This window comes from Ursus arctos, unplaced genomic scaffold (genome assembly GCF_023065955.2).
Source record: "Ursus arctos isolate Adak ecotype North America unplaced genomic scaffold, UrsArc2.0 scaffold_17, whole genome shotgun sequence".
NCBI lineage: Eukaryota > Metazoa > Chordata > Mammalia > Carnivora > Ursidae > Ursus > Ursus arctos.
The window spans coordinates 24,770,381-24,784,349 of record NW_026622841.1 but is presented as its reverse complement, the minus strand read 5'-3'; the positions used below and the strand labels follow the sequence as shown (position 1 = coordinate 24,784,349).

General features: G+C 47.8%; 1 long non-coding RNA gene across 6 annotated transcripts in view; it reads right to left on the bottom strand.

Moving 5' to 3' along the window:
• Positions 1-6,759, bottom strand: part of LOC113253397 (uncharacterized) — a 28,752-nt gene extending 21,993 nt beyond the window's left edge. For 4 of the 6 annotated variants that reach the window (XR_007189908.2, XR_007189910.2, XR_008959698.1 and 1 more), the window contains exons 1-2: positions 4,868-6,192; positions 1,665-1,758 (exon numbers count right to left, since the gene is read on the bottom strand). This is a non-coding gene — a long non-coding RNA (uncharacterized LOC113253397). The other 2 variants (XR_007189912.2, XR_007189909.2) reach the window with 2 other exon arrangements.
• Positions 6,760-13,969: the final 7,210 nt, after the last annotated feature.

Sequence of the window (13,969 nt, the reverse complement as noted above, 5' to 3'; positions counted from 1 at the left end):
CCCTGTGGTTATTCGTCCAGTTCCCAAGGATACAGTGAGGACAGGTGCACTTAGCATGTGGCTAGCATGGTAGACCCCTCACAATATTGGCCTGATTGGTGCTCTAAGGGTCACTACGGTAGGGAGGGCCTGATACATCCTTGTCTCCCACGGCAGCCCTCAAGATGAATCAGAAGAATTTCAGAGATCAGTACCACCCTCAAAGATTTGAAAGATGAGGACGGTGTATTACATCCTCATCCAATTCACCCCCGACGGCGCACTACTGTAAGATTAACTCCATTTTCAGCTGCTGGTCTGAATACGGGTCTGGACTGGGGCAGATCAACACAGTGCCTGGCAATCTATCAGCAGCAAGAATCAGAGGAAGTTTATCTTTAATTAACAAGGACAGCGGTACACGCTGACTGTCTTGCCTCGGGGCTGTGTTCTCTCTCTTGCTCGCTGTCATGACATAGCAGAGCACCACGCTGATCCACTGTATTGGTGACATCACGCTATTTGGAACAGGTGAACAGGACCTGGCAACTAGCCCAAGTGCACTGAGACACGTGCGTGGGAGAAAGTGGGAGATCGGCTCCGTAAAGATACGGAAGCATGCCACATCAGTGAGCTTTATAGAGTTCCACCTGTCTGGGATAGGTGGGGACACCCCCCGCAGGTAAAGACTAAGTCACAGCACCTTGCATCTCAGATCACTAGGATAGAGGCATAATGCCTGCGAGTTTCTTCGGGTTTTGAAGGCAACATAGTCTAAACTTCTGTTCCATTTCTCTGATGACTCAGAAAACCACCAGTTTTGAATGGGCAGCAAGTCCAAGTCGTGGTTCCAAGCGCTCTGTTTCTTGGGCCATGTGACCAAAGGATCAAAAGGTGCTTTAGGTATACCTGCCCTGGGTAAGAGTGTGCAGTCCTCGATAGAAAGGTCACAGCCCAGAGCCCACAGATTCTAGAACAAGGCCATGCGATGTGGTAGGGATCCATACTGTCTGAAAAGCAGCTCCCGGCATAATCCTGAACCCTGACTGAGCCTCGGAGCTGACCGCGAGACACCACCTTCCTCTGCAATCTGAGTTCCCATCGTGAGCTGGGTTGTTACCTAACGTACGAAGACTTAAGTCTGGACATACACACCAGCAACCTAGCGTGCAAGAGAAGTGGTATATTTGGCTGTAGACTTTAGCAGATCCAGAAAGATGCAGTGAATTATATAAAGAGCTACCTGGACTCTCACTTCACTTATTTCTGCCACATACTGACGCTCCCTCAGTCCATACCCACAGCCTCCTCAGGGGCGCCCTCTGCCTCACTGAAACTCGGACTTGGTTCAAGAAGAGGATTGCGGCTGCATGGCTGCCCAGATCCAGAGAGGCCCGTAAAGGTCAGAGTAGGAGGTGATTCTCCCAGGGAAGCAAGCTGGAACCAGGGCACCTGGCCCTCCACTTCAGGCGGAGGGACTGGAAACCTGAGGCATAGCTGCGCACTGCCTTCTTTGCAGTATCTGGATGGCTTGGCCAATTGTCAAGGGTCTGGAAGGAACAGAGTGGAGGATCAGAGACAGGGAAACCTGGGGAAGAGACAGGTGGAGGGATCTTGGACGTGGGTCCCCAAGCCTGTGGACGCATCTTTAGGTCTCATATTAGTGCCCGAGAGCATCTACCCACCTGGGGCTGGCAGCGAGCAGCTGGACAGGATGGCCCATCCTCAGCCTGTTGCCCAACCTCTCTCTTCAGATGCCTCGGTATTTGTTCAGCGTGTCTGTGAACAGAGGGGTCAAAGTGACAAGGATGTAGGTTACACAAAAGTCCAAAAACAGGGGCTCCCTATCCCCAAGGCTGGCTCATTTGGGATTGCTGATTGTCCAACCTGCCACAAGACCAGTGCTGAGTCCTTGAAGCGACGTCCCTCGTCACGTAGACCAGCAAGCCACGCGGGGCAGGTCAATTACAAGAGACTGCTTTCACTTTGGAGCAAGTGGCAACTCATCCTTCCTAAAACTGACACCAGCTCCAGAAGAGGATTTTCTTCAGGGTAAAGCATTACACGTATCACACACATCAGCAGGTGCCACGGTACTCAAAGCATTGAACAATTTCCTGGAGAATGAATGAATGAATGGATGGATGTTGGAAAGAAACATATGATTCAGAGAATGAAAGACTCACATGAGTTCAGGAAGACCAGTGAAGCCCCTCCAGTCTCCTTGCCCCTGTCCTCAGTCCAGGCCACAGGGCAGGCTCTCAATGGACCATCACAGTCCTTATTCAGATACATGCCCGCTGCAATCTCTCTTCCAGCCCCTTCCTTGCAGATGTAAGGCACCGTAGCCTCTCACCTGGGTAGAGCACCCTGACAGAATCTATTTCATTTCATCCTCACTCCGATCTCGTGAGAGTGAGAGGTGAGACAGACAGTGCTCACAGTATCCATTTTCTCTTCTTCCCGGGCACAGGACTAAACCGTATTTCCCAGCTCCCCCTGAAGTTAGATTAGGACCAACTGATCTCGTTCAGACAAATGGAAAATGGCGTGGGCTGCGTCCGGGTCTGGCGCACCCAGATCTCTTGGTGTGAGCCTCCATCGCGTATGTGACCTGTGGAGACCTCCAAGGCCGCATTCTGAAGACAGCAGCTCCCTCGGATGGAGGCGCCCGGTCCCTGAACGACTGTGTAGAGACAGGCCCCCGTCTGACTTGCAGTAGACTTGGACCTGAGTGGTAAAGGCTTTTAGCTTGTTGAGCCACTGAGAGTTTGGGACTATTTGTTACAACAGGTAGCCTAGCCTGAAGAAAACAGGAAGAATTGTGTGAATTTCATTATGAAAAATGGACAGAGACCAAAACATCAAATGGTAAGAGAAGTACAAGTCACGGGAAATCACCCAGCTTGCAGCTCAGCACACAGAGAGACAGATCCGTGGCTCAGCCCCTTGCAGGCTGTGTAACTCGGGGCTCATCATTCAACATCACTGTGCATCGACTTTTCTATCTGTTCAATGAGAACACCTGTCTTGCAAGTTTATCACGAGGATGAGAGATAACATTTATCACGTGCCAGGCAAATTTGCTGGCATCCTAGGTGCTCCATGAACATCCATTCTCATTATTACTAAGTCACGGATTCACGTGGTAAAGAACATCAGAGCCAGGAGCCCAGCCCAGAGCAGTCCTAGCGCACAGCCTGTCGTCCTCAGCCCTGCTTTGTGCTGTGGCCAAATGGCCATCTTGTCATTATAAAGGAGCCCCCAGTGGAACGCACATTTCTGAAAACCTTCCCCGAACACTCTTTGCCTGCACGTATTTGGAAGGGCTGGGGTGAGGCCCAGGCATATCTGAAATCGTGTGACCCTGAGTTGTTAAAACAGAATGTGACTGCATCTGGAACAAAGCTGATGAAGTGGTCACAAACGGTGACCGAAGCTACCATATTCCACTCTGCACTGCTTAGATTCAAATGTTAAACAGGAGTGTTTGTGTTCTTTCAACTTCCATGATCACTGCGCCCTCTGGTGGTTGCGAGCGTAATCGGGTCTGTCGACTCGGCGTTAGGGGAAAGACGAAATGGATGGAGCACTGAGACGTCCTCCTGTGACACACACACACACACACACACACACACTCTCTCTCTCTCTCTCTCTCTCTCTCTCTCTCTCTCTCTCTCTTAAGGAAGACCAGGGGAACTCTGCCCGGACGCAGATGAGGGAGGTGAAGAGAGGGGTCGGCAGGAGTGGAGAGGAGCAAACATATCAATGGGGAGAAAACCACAGGATTTGGAAGTGAGCTCAGATGAGAGGAAGGAGGCAAAACGATGAGAGAGTAAGCTAAGAAGTCTCTCCTGGCTCCAGACCACGGGCCACATCCGGGCTGCTGCAGGCTCCTCCGCCCCCAGAAAGTACAAAAGGTACAGAATTCCACTGGGCAGTCTGAAGTCTGCACCATTCACCTCTACCATGCCTCTTTCCCCTCTTCCATCTCCTTCATGCCTCATCCCTGCACCGACCAGAGAGGCTGGCCAACCTCCTCCTTGAAGAAAGTGGTACAGGTGAGGACGCTTAAAGTCTTGCACCTGCTGGGATAATGCCTCAGTCCTCTCCAGCCCACTCTCCATCCCTCCACAGACATTCACTCCTTGAAAGAAGGCTTTTTTGGACTTCAAAGCAGAATATAAGTAGATCTAAGAAAAGTAGATTTTAAAAATTTGGAAAATTTGTATTCTGCAAAGATAAGTAGTTTTCTATACTGCGGGACTTCTCAGAGCCTTAAGTACACTAACATGCTGTGAGAGTCAGCTGAAGAGAATTAGAGGCTGGTGTTTCCAAAATGACTTGAGCACCATAACCTGCTTTTCAGAGAGCATCTTGAAAGCACTTGGGAAGCACTTTGTTGAACTGGTAAGCACATTCCTGTTAAGATCCAGAGGGCAGGTCCTTGTGATAGAAAAGGGTACTATTCTAGGTGCCAAATTGGGGGCGCTCCCCCTCAGGTCTTCCATTCTGTGTGTGCTTTGGTGTATGTTCCTTTCATTTCTTCGGGCTCCATTGCCTCATTTGTAAAGCGAGGAGTTTAGAGAGATCCGTGGTTTCCAATCTGTTACAGGAAACTTGGGGCTTTAGGGAGGCCCTTCATCGATTCCACGACAGTCATGAAATTTCCATCAATTAAGACAATGTGAACTCCTGAGGGAATCCCCTGTTCTCTCTTTCCTAAACAGAACCAAACAAATAACAAAAAGCCTATATATAACCTCTTCCACCAGACTAGGAGACAGGAAATCTATCAAACTCCGGGATATGGACAAACGCATCAAATCAGCCACAACAGGACATGGCCACAAAAATGAAAATCTGCTCCCCCCCAACAAATGCTCACCTCCACAAGAGGAAGACGCTATCCTGAGCAGCAACCGGGCCAGCTGATCTGCGCGCACCCGCAGGAAGTGTGGGTCGAGGTGGGGGAGGGCGTGTAAGTCCTTGGGAGTCTCAGCAAAGACCAGCAAACAATTTCATTCCAGCGGAAAGGAGCGTGGCTTTGAGGGGAATTACTGGAAACAGAAACCAAACTGAGCAGGGCAGGGACCCTCTGAGTAAAGTGAAAGAGAAAGTTTGGGTGGTGGGAGGGGCTAGAGGAAGCTGGTCTCAGAAAACACGGGCGCGGGCGCGCAGCAGGTGGACCAGAGAGCATGCTGGGAAGCGCAGCCTGTCTGTCGCTGCGGCCAGGGGGTGGGGGCTGGAACAGGAAATCTCCTGGCACCAGACTGGTGGCTCAGCGACCAAGAAGTGGCTGCAGAGACCGAGCTGCGCTGAGCCTTGAGCTGGGGAAAACGCCCTAGCCCCTGCTCGCCCCCAACCGCAGCTCGCCCTCCTCCAGGCCTGGAGAAGCCGCTGCTCTAAACCCGAGGGAAAAGGCAAACCCAGCCCAGCTCCACACTAAATTACCTTCAGAAAGATTAACACGAAACAAGCAGCAGCAGAGCCAAGTGGGTGCCCTTAGAGCTTGCTTCCTGTGCCCTTGGCCACCTCCAGTTTCAGTTCGAGGGACAGCAGACCCAGGTCCCCGAGAGCCCAGACCCAGCCCACCCTGCAGGGCCTCCTCCACGGGGCACCTGGCCTCTTCCTGCTTTCTGCCCTGGCGCTCTTTTAGAACCTCTCAGCTCCCGGGTAAGTGCAGCCCAGAAGCGCAGGGAGGCTGATGCCCCCAGGGGCGGCCCTCAAGCAAAGGAAGCCTCCAGCCTCCTTGTCCTCCAGCCCCCTGTCCGCTGGCAGAGATCGCGGCAGAGCAAGTCCCCATTGCCCACGTCTTGATGGCACATCCTCCCTTGGTCCTTTTTCCCTGCCTGTCCCACTGTCCCAATCCCTCCTTCCTGCTCCTGAGGTCCTGCCCCAGAGAAGCTGCCCCCCGCAAGTCTATTTCAGGCGAGTTCACATGGACCGTGGCCCCAGAAGAGAGCCTAACAAAGTTCCAGGAAAACCCAGTCGAGCTGGTGAAACTGTTGTTTTTAAAGTCCAAGGACAAGTCATTCCAGTAGTTCACAGATTCATCAAAGTTCACGAAAAAGATGACGGAGACAGCAGATTTCTGACTCAAGGAGGTACCGGTGAGGTTGCTGACAGACGCTTGTACAAACAGGGCCCGAAGGGGCTTGGACAGAAGGACGTGGTGGGGGGAGGCAGAGGGTTTTGCTGCATGTTGGGGTGACTCACCGGAGGCTCAAGGGCGCGCTGTGGGCTGTCCTGCTGCACACGTGCTACGAAAGTGTGAATCCTAAAATGAGGAACAGTTCTGGCACCAAACTGAAATGAATTCTGTTGAAAAAGAGAAAAACTAATATATTTGAAATGTTCTACTCTCTGTATAAAATAAAACAATATGGGGACGTTTTTGTTTTGTCCAAATAAATGATTCAGCGGTTAAAGAGAGTCAAGGGAGGGGGCACGCCTGGGTGGCTCAGTCAGTTAAGCGTCTGCCTTTAGCTCAGGTCATGAGCCCAGGGTCCTGGGAGGGAGCCCCGCATCGGGCTCCCTGCTCAGCGGGGAGCCTGCTTTTCCCTCTTCCCCTCCCCTCTGCTTGTGCTCTCTCTCTCTAATAGAGATAAAAAAATAAAATAAAATAAAATAAAATAAAATAAAATAAATAAAAGAGAGAGAGAAGACCACTGGCGATCCTGGTTCTCGGTCTTTGGACTTGGACTCAAACTATGCCATTTGCTCTCCTGGGTCTGCAGTTTGCTGGTATCAGATCTTGGGACTTCTCAGCCTCCATAATCTCATGAGCTAATTCCTTATAAATAAATAAATTTTATATATATATATATATATATATATATATATATATATATATATTGCTGTACTTTCTTTTCAGAGAAATACATTCCTCGATCACAACGCCTTGACAACAGATAAGGCGTTCTGTGAGCCCACACAGTGAGGCAGGCAGAAACACTATAAGCAGGGAAGGCAAATCCACTTTGAGAACATGTATCTATTCCAGTGAGGACAAATCCCTGCCCTATTCCATGATAGAAGAGGTCCAATGTAGTCAATTTGCCGCTAGGTGAGTGTCTGGACTCCTGGGGGAATGGTCTCATATCGGGGGCTGGGGCTGGTTTCTGCTGTTGGTTGCTGTTGGCAAAGCATTCAGTGGTAGCCATGACTAGGTCAGCCTTGGTAAGGAGAAATCCATACTGTTGGGCCACGTCAAGCCCCCAGACCTGACACCTTGACCACTTTATTCACAAGTCTATTGTGCAAGTGGGGAGAGAGGTGGACCGATGTTCATAGAACATTCGTTTGGTCCACCTGATTATCGAAAACCTCTGCAAAGCGTGTGTTTGGATGAGCAGTCGCCTGGGAGACAAACATGTTCACAGTCTCAGCCCTTTCCGAGAGGCCTATGCAAACAGCCTTCTCAAATCTCCTTGTCACCGGTCCTCCAGTCCTGTTCTTCCCAAGTCCCCGACCATCTGACCAAATCATTTGCAACCATAGATCCATATCCGTGGACATGTCTCGCTCCAAAGTGTATAATCAAACCTACTACTCAAAGTTCTGCCCCTGGGAGATTTCCCTTCACCGCTGTCGTCTATAAGTGGGGCTATAATGCCTATAGATTCATTAGTAAAACTGGTTGAGTTTTTTCTTCCCCTTCCGTTGACTATGAGGAACTTCCCCATGAGGCCGTAGTCGTAGACTGAAGGAGAAGAAACAATGCAATAGAATTGAAGAGGGCTGAGCTATGAGCTCATGCAACTCTTTGTATCTTCTGGACCCATGTGAGCCTGAGATCTTGTACACGACTTCTGTATGATAATAGATCGTTGTCTCTTGGTTACGCATTTAGTCTCTACCGAGGCCAAACAGCAAACCAGAGGCTCTTTCTCAAAGCAAGAATCTGCAGACGTACATAGACTTGCTCAAAAATCCTAGCGGTCTCTGCGGTGATTCTCCTATTGGTAGTTTCCAGAAACTTCAAGGAGCATCCCTGTTTGCCACGGTATCATGTATCTGTTGGATCATAAGGGCCAAATGAGGAAGCAGGTGTGCAATGGCCTGGGCTTGCGGAAGAATCTTTTCTCACCCTAGTTCCCAGTGGAAACTACAGACGAGGTAGTAACTCAGACTTCCCGCTTACAGCTAACTCCTGGACTTGGCGAGTTATGGTAGCGCCGGAAGAGAACCTGCCGCGATTCCTCTCCCTGGCTGGCCCCACGTGCAGCAACGTCAGCGATACGGCGCTTGAATAGCCTTCCAGCTACTGTTTCTTCACCCAACGCCACGTTGGTCCTATACTGACCCTGTAGGACGCTTCAGTGGTTCGTTTGATCCTAGTTTGAAAAACTGTAACAAACACGTTGGGCCCCTCACAACTTTATCATGTCTGCGTGTGAAATAGTCCATTTCTTTTCCCTGAAACTCTGAAGGGCGGGGGCGCCTGTCGTTAAGCGTCTGCCTTCGGCTCAGGGCATGGTCCTGGCGCTCTGGGATCGAGCCCCACATCAGGCTCCTCTGCTAGGAGCCTGCTTCTTTCTCTCCCACTCCCCGTGCTTGTGTTCCCTCTCTCGCTGGCTGTCAAATAAATAAATAAAATCTTTAAAAAATAAAAAAATAAACTCTGAAGGGCGAGTATTGAAATTGTGCCCCAAGTGACCTGATGCCATAACAGCATTCAAAAAGGTTCTGTTGCCTAAGACACAGTAAATGATAAATATCGATGAAGGTGAAGAAATGAAAGTTTTCCTATTTTGGTTTTTTATGTACAACTTCACCTAGTATTTCTTTGGAATATATTCCTCTCTTCCATGAACCAGTGGATTCTCTGATATCAGTTTCATCTTTTTCAGCTTCTTTCAAGGTAGACAGTGCAGCTGTGAATTTAAAAGGGAAGTTTTCTAGGAAGGAAGGAAGGAAGGAAGGAAGGAAGGAAGGAAGGAAGGAAGGAAAAAGGAAGTCTTCTAATCCCTGTTTTTAAGCCAATGATCCATTCTTAAATATAGGAAAATACATTGTAAGCACACTGTCTTTGATTTTAGAAGAAAATATAACTTGTAAAATAATGAGTGTTATGTAACATTTAAAAATTTAGAAAAGTTTAAACATACCGCAAAACAACAAAGGCTACCTTCTTCTTGTGTTTCTGTAAGATGCGAAGAAAACTTTGAGGTTTCAAAATGATAACTTATTATACAATAATGAAATCACAGGATTATAACAGGTATGACCAAAGGCAGGTAGTGAAAGAAGTAGACTCCTGAGAACAGCATTAATATATAAAAATGCATAATACATAGAAATGGTCAGGTGAGCGACCAACTCTTGATTTTGACTCAGGTCATGATCTCATGGGTTGTAGGATCAGGCCCTGAGTCAGGCTCTGCACTCAGCGGGGAGTCTGCTTGACAGATTCTCTCTCTGCCCCTCCCCTCACTCATGCACACACTCACTTTAAAATAAATAAATAAATCTTTAAAAAATATAATAAAATAAAAATGCATTACATAAACCCCACTCCTACTAACTTAGAATATTCTAGGAAACACAAGAATACATAAGCACACACCTGTCAGGGTAATAACATCACCACATACCATGAAGCATCTGGATTTCAGACCTGCTATAGGCTAGTGATTCCTTTGTACCTTCCATTTTTGCTCTTTTTGAATAAACATGTCAGTAGTTACTACCCCTTGCCTGTCCTGCCAGTGCATACTAGGTGTGTTGAGGGCAGGCAATTTGTCTCTTTAGTTTCACACATCCACAGAAGATGTACTTAACCAAACTACACCCCAGGACCCTCTTCCAGCCTAATTCACATATGGATCTGATTAGGATAATGACATTTGGGACTTGGAGCTTACGCTATAATGGGACAAGACTCTGAAGGTCCTTGGTGGGGAGTAAATACATTTTGGCCACGAGGGGACGTGAACCATCGGCGACACTATGGCAAACATACTCTGAAGAGGTCCCTCGTGTTTCCGCCTTTGTGTAGTTCCCTGTCCTTGAGTGTGGGTGCTACCTGTAACTTGGTTCTAACCAATTAAAGACGTCAAAAGTGACGGATGTTACTCCGGTGATTTATTTACGTTACGTAAGACTGCATCTTGCTGGCAGACTCTCTCTCCCCTTGCTGACTGGTAAGAATCCAGCTGCCAAACTACAGTTGTAAGGCACTGAATGCCACTCACAACCACGCAAACGGGACAGCGGATGCTTCCCTAGGGGAGCCTGGTCCTGCTGGCACATTAATTGCCACCTTATAAAAACCCTAAGTAGAGGACTGACCTAAGCCATATACATCCAGGCTCCTGACCAAGAAAACATTTTAAATTTCATAGCAAACTTCCTTACCATGATTTTTAAAAAAGTATCCAGCAAAAATCTACACCAAAGATTTTTAATCGCAAAACATTAGAAGTGTTCCCTGTAGAATCAAGAACAAGACAAGGATCCTACTAGTACCACTTTTATTCACTGCAAAAAGAAAAAATAAGTGACTACAGGTATAAGTACTGGAAGGGAAGAAGCAAAAGTGTAATTATTTGCAGATGATATAGAAAACCCAATAGAAGAGGGGCGCCTGGGTGGCTTAGTCAGTTGACCGTCTGGCTCTTGATCTCAGCTCTGGTCTTGATCGCAGGGTGGTGAGTTCTAGCCCCACGCCGGGCTCCACAATGGGCGTGGAGCCTACTTAAAAAAACCCAAACAAACAATAGAATATACAAACTAGGTATTGAATTACTGAGAACTCAGAAATGTTGCTATGACACCAATATGCAAAACCAATTGTTTTCTTACACGCAAGCAACAAAATGTTTTTTAAAATGTAGTGTAAGGGGGGCGCCTGGGTGCCTCAGTTGTTAAGTGTCTGCCTACGGCTCAGGGCGTGATCCCGGCGTTCTGGGATCGGGCCCCACATCAGGCTCCTCTGCTGGGAGCCTGCTGCTTCCTCTCCCACTCCCCCTGCTTCTGTTCCCGCTCTTGCTGGCCATCTCTCTCTGTCAAATAAATAAATAAAATCTTTAATAAAATAAAATAAAATATAGTATAAGAAAGAGACATGATTTATCTTTTTGAAAAAGTAACTGAATAAATCTAACGAAAGACATGCAACAACTTTAGGGCGCAGTTTATAAAAATCTGTAATATTTTTAAAGAAGACTTGCATAAGTGGAGAAAGATACCATTTTCATGAGTAGAATGTCTCAGATATGTCAGTTCTATAAATTCAATGTAATTCCCTTCAAATTTCAGTACAGTTTTTCATGGAACTCAACAAACTGAAATTCCCAAGGAATTCATTAGAAAGAGCAAAGAGGCAATAATAACAGAAACAATTTTGAAGATGAATAAGGTATGATCTAGAAGCTATCAAAATATAGTATGAATTAATTAAAATACTGGGGTATCGATGCAATAACAGAAAAAAGTCAAACAATGGGAAAGAATAAAAGGCCCAAATAAGATCCAGACATGCATGGAACCTGTTTTTCAACCTAGGTGGCATTGTAAACTAGCAGGGAAAGCCGGCCCCGTCTATGCAGCGTACTATATCGTTTATTCCTTGTTGGTATGAAAAAAATAAAAGTGAATCCCAGCCTCACACCATACATGAAATCTATTCCAGTTGCATTAAAGACCTACATCCTTTCACTTTTAAATAAGATATAAAATATTTTTATGAATTTGGGGTAGAGAAGGTCAAAAGTTTTGAAAGCATAAATCATAAACAAAAATATTTACCCATCCTACCCCCTAAAAAAGTTTTTTAAACTCCTATGTATACAAAGATACCAAACTAAGATAAAAAGAGAAACCATATAGCTACATCTAGATCTCAAACACATTCATGCGTGTTTTGTTTATAATAACAAGAAATTCCAAGAGGAGAATGGATGGACACGTTGTGGTATATTCCTATGATGGAATATTACAGAGCAGTGAAACTACGCTAGTCCTACGCCCATCGACAGGAACATCTCAAAAAGCTAACATTACGTGGGAAAAAACACAAGTTTCAGAAGGATACACACTCTATGATATATTTATATAAAGTTTTAAACTATGCAATTCTACCATATGTTGTTTAGGAATACATACGTGTCTAGTAATCATGCAAATGCATGCATGGGAAGGATAAACACCAAATTTAGGAGAGTCGTTCCCTTCGCGGGGTAGAGTGTGAAGGGAAATGTAGTTGGAAAGGGCCAGGAAGCTTCGACTATATTTATTATTTCATTCCCTAAGATGAATGTTGTTTTCTCGATCTTTTAGTATGTTTTATAGCACCATAATTTTTTTTTTTACAAAAAGAGACTGGTCCTTGGTGAAATCATCAAGCTGCTGGATCAAGTCTTTCTGAGTTATTTGAGCCAATAAAGCCTCGGAGTAGTTTCAGCCAGTGGGAGGATGGTCTTGTTACCGCCTCCGAAGGCTTCTAAGGGATTCTGTCTCCCTCCCCTCCCTAAGCACTGCGGCTCTCCCAAGAGCTTCTCTGGGCTGCTCGAAGCTATGGCGGCTTCCACCTGCTCCAATGTTCTGTACATTTATTCGCGAATTACTTCATGTACACTCGTCTACCATCGAACGACAGCCCTAACTGTACCTAACCATTTCTCGTGCTCTCTGTGTGCCAACACGGAGCTTGACTTCCCACAGCCATTGTTTGAAACCACCCCGACAAGATCCCGAGAGCGTTACTAACTCCATTTTGCAAACCAGGGACCTGGAGCGCAAACACACTAAATGACTCATTCAAGGGGCACCCGGGTGGCTCAGTTGGTTGAGCGTCTGCCTTCGGCTCAGGTCATGATCTCAGGGTCCTGAGATCAAGTCCCGCATTGGGCTCCCTGCTCAGTGGGGAGTCTGCTTCTCCCTTTCCCTCTGCCTCTCCCCGACTCGTTCTCTCTCTCTCCAATAAATAAATAAAATCTCTTTTAAAAAATGACTCGTTCAAGATCACACAGTGAAAAAGTGCTGAGTCGGTCTGTTTTCTGCCAGCTCCCCCAAGGTCTTTTGTCCCGGGGTCCCTCACCGCCACCTGATGAGACGGGCCAACAGCGGGAGCTGGCGTGGTGGCACTGTCGAACCCCAGTGACAAGGCCAGCCACAGGGCGGGAAGCAGGGCTTCCGAGTGCTGCAGGCTGGGCCAGCCTGACCCCCGCGCACCCTGTGGTCCCCAGGGCGGGACAGGGATCAGGGCTGTGCCGCCCCCCAGGCCCCGGCCTGTCCTAAGTCGCGGGCTCGGACCTGCTTGAGCCTCCGCCACCAGCTCCCACTAGGTGTCTCTGTCACTTTATTTTTCTGGCGCCTGAAGGTGAAGCAAGGCCACTTCAACTAGATAAGTGGGCTGCCTGGAATCCTGTGGTTTTCGGAGAAAACAGACTCGTTCCGCTGAAGCTGTGGGCACGGCGGAGGAGAGTGGAGGATTCCCACGTATCTGAGGCCTTCTGCCTGTCAGCCAGTTCACACGCCTGGTAGTGCCAGCCCACACGCAAGTGATACTCAGGATATCCAGGGCCCTGCTGTGTGCTCTTCACGAACATTCACTCCCTAAAGCTTCACAAGACAACCCAGGAGATAAGAACAGAAGCACAGAGCGGTTAAGTAACTTACCCGAGGTCACACAGCTAGTAAGCGGTGTGGTCATTCGGATCATCTCATCCCCATGGCAACCCTGTAAGGTAAGGGCTGCCATCTCCATTTTATAGATGAGGAGCCCAGGCTCCGAAAAATGAAGAAGCCAGGGTTGCCCAGCTAAACAGTGGCCAAAGCTGATTTCAAATCTAGGTCTCTTTGACTCAGGACAAAATAGAAGACCTGGTGTCCTCCCTGAGAGGGAGAGAAGACTAGTTCACAGGGAGGGTCCCACATTCTTAGCCCCACGTGGGTCCCCTGCACAGGCCTGTGGACAGCGCTGAGGACGGGGCCACCACCCTTCACTTTGGCAAGGCTGAGCTGCTCTGAGCTCTTTGCGTAT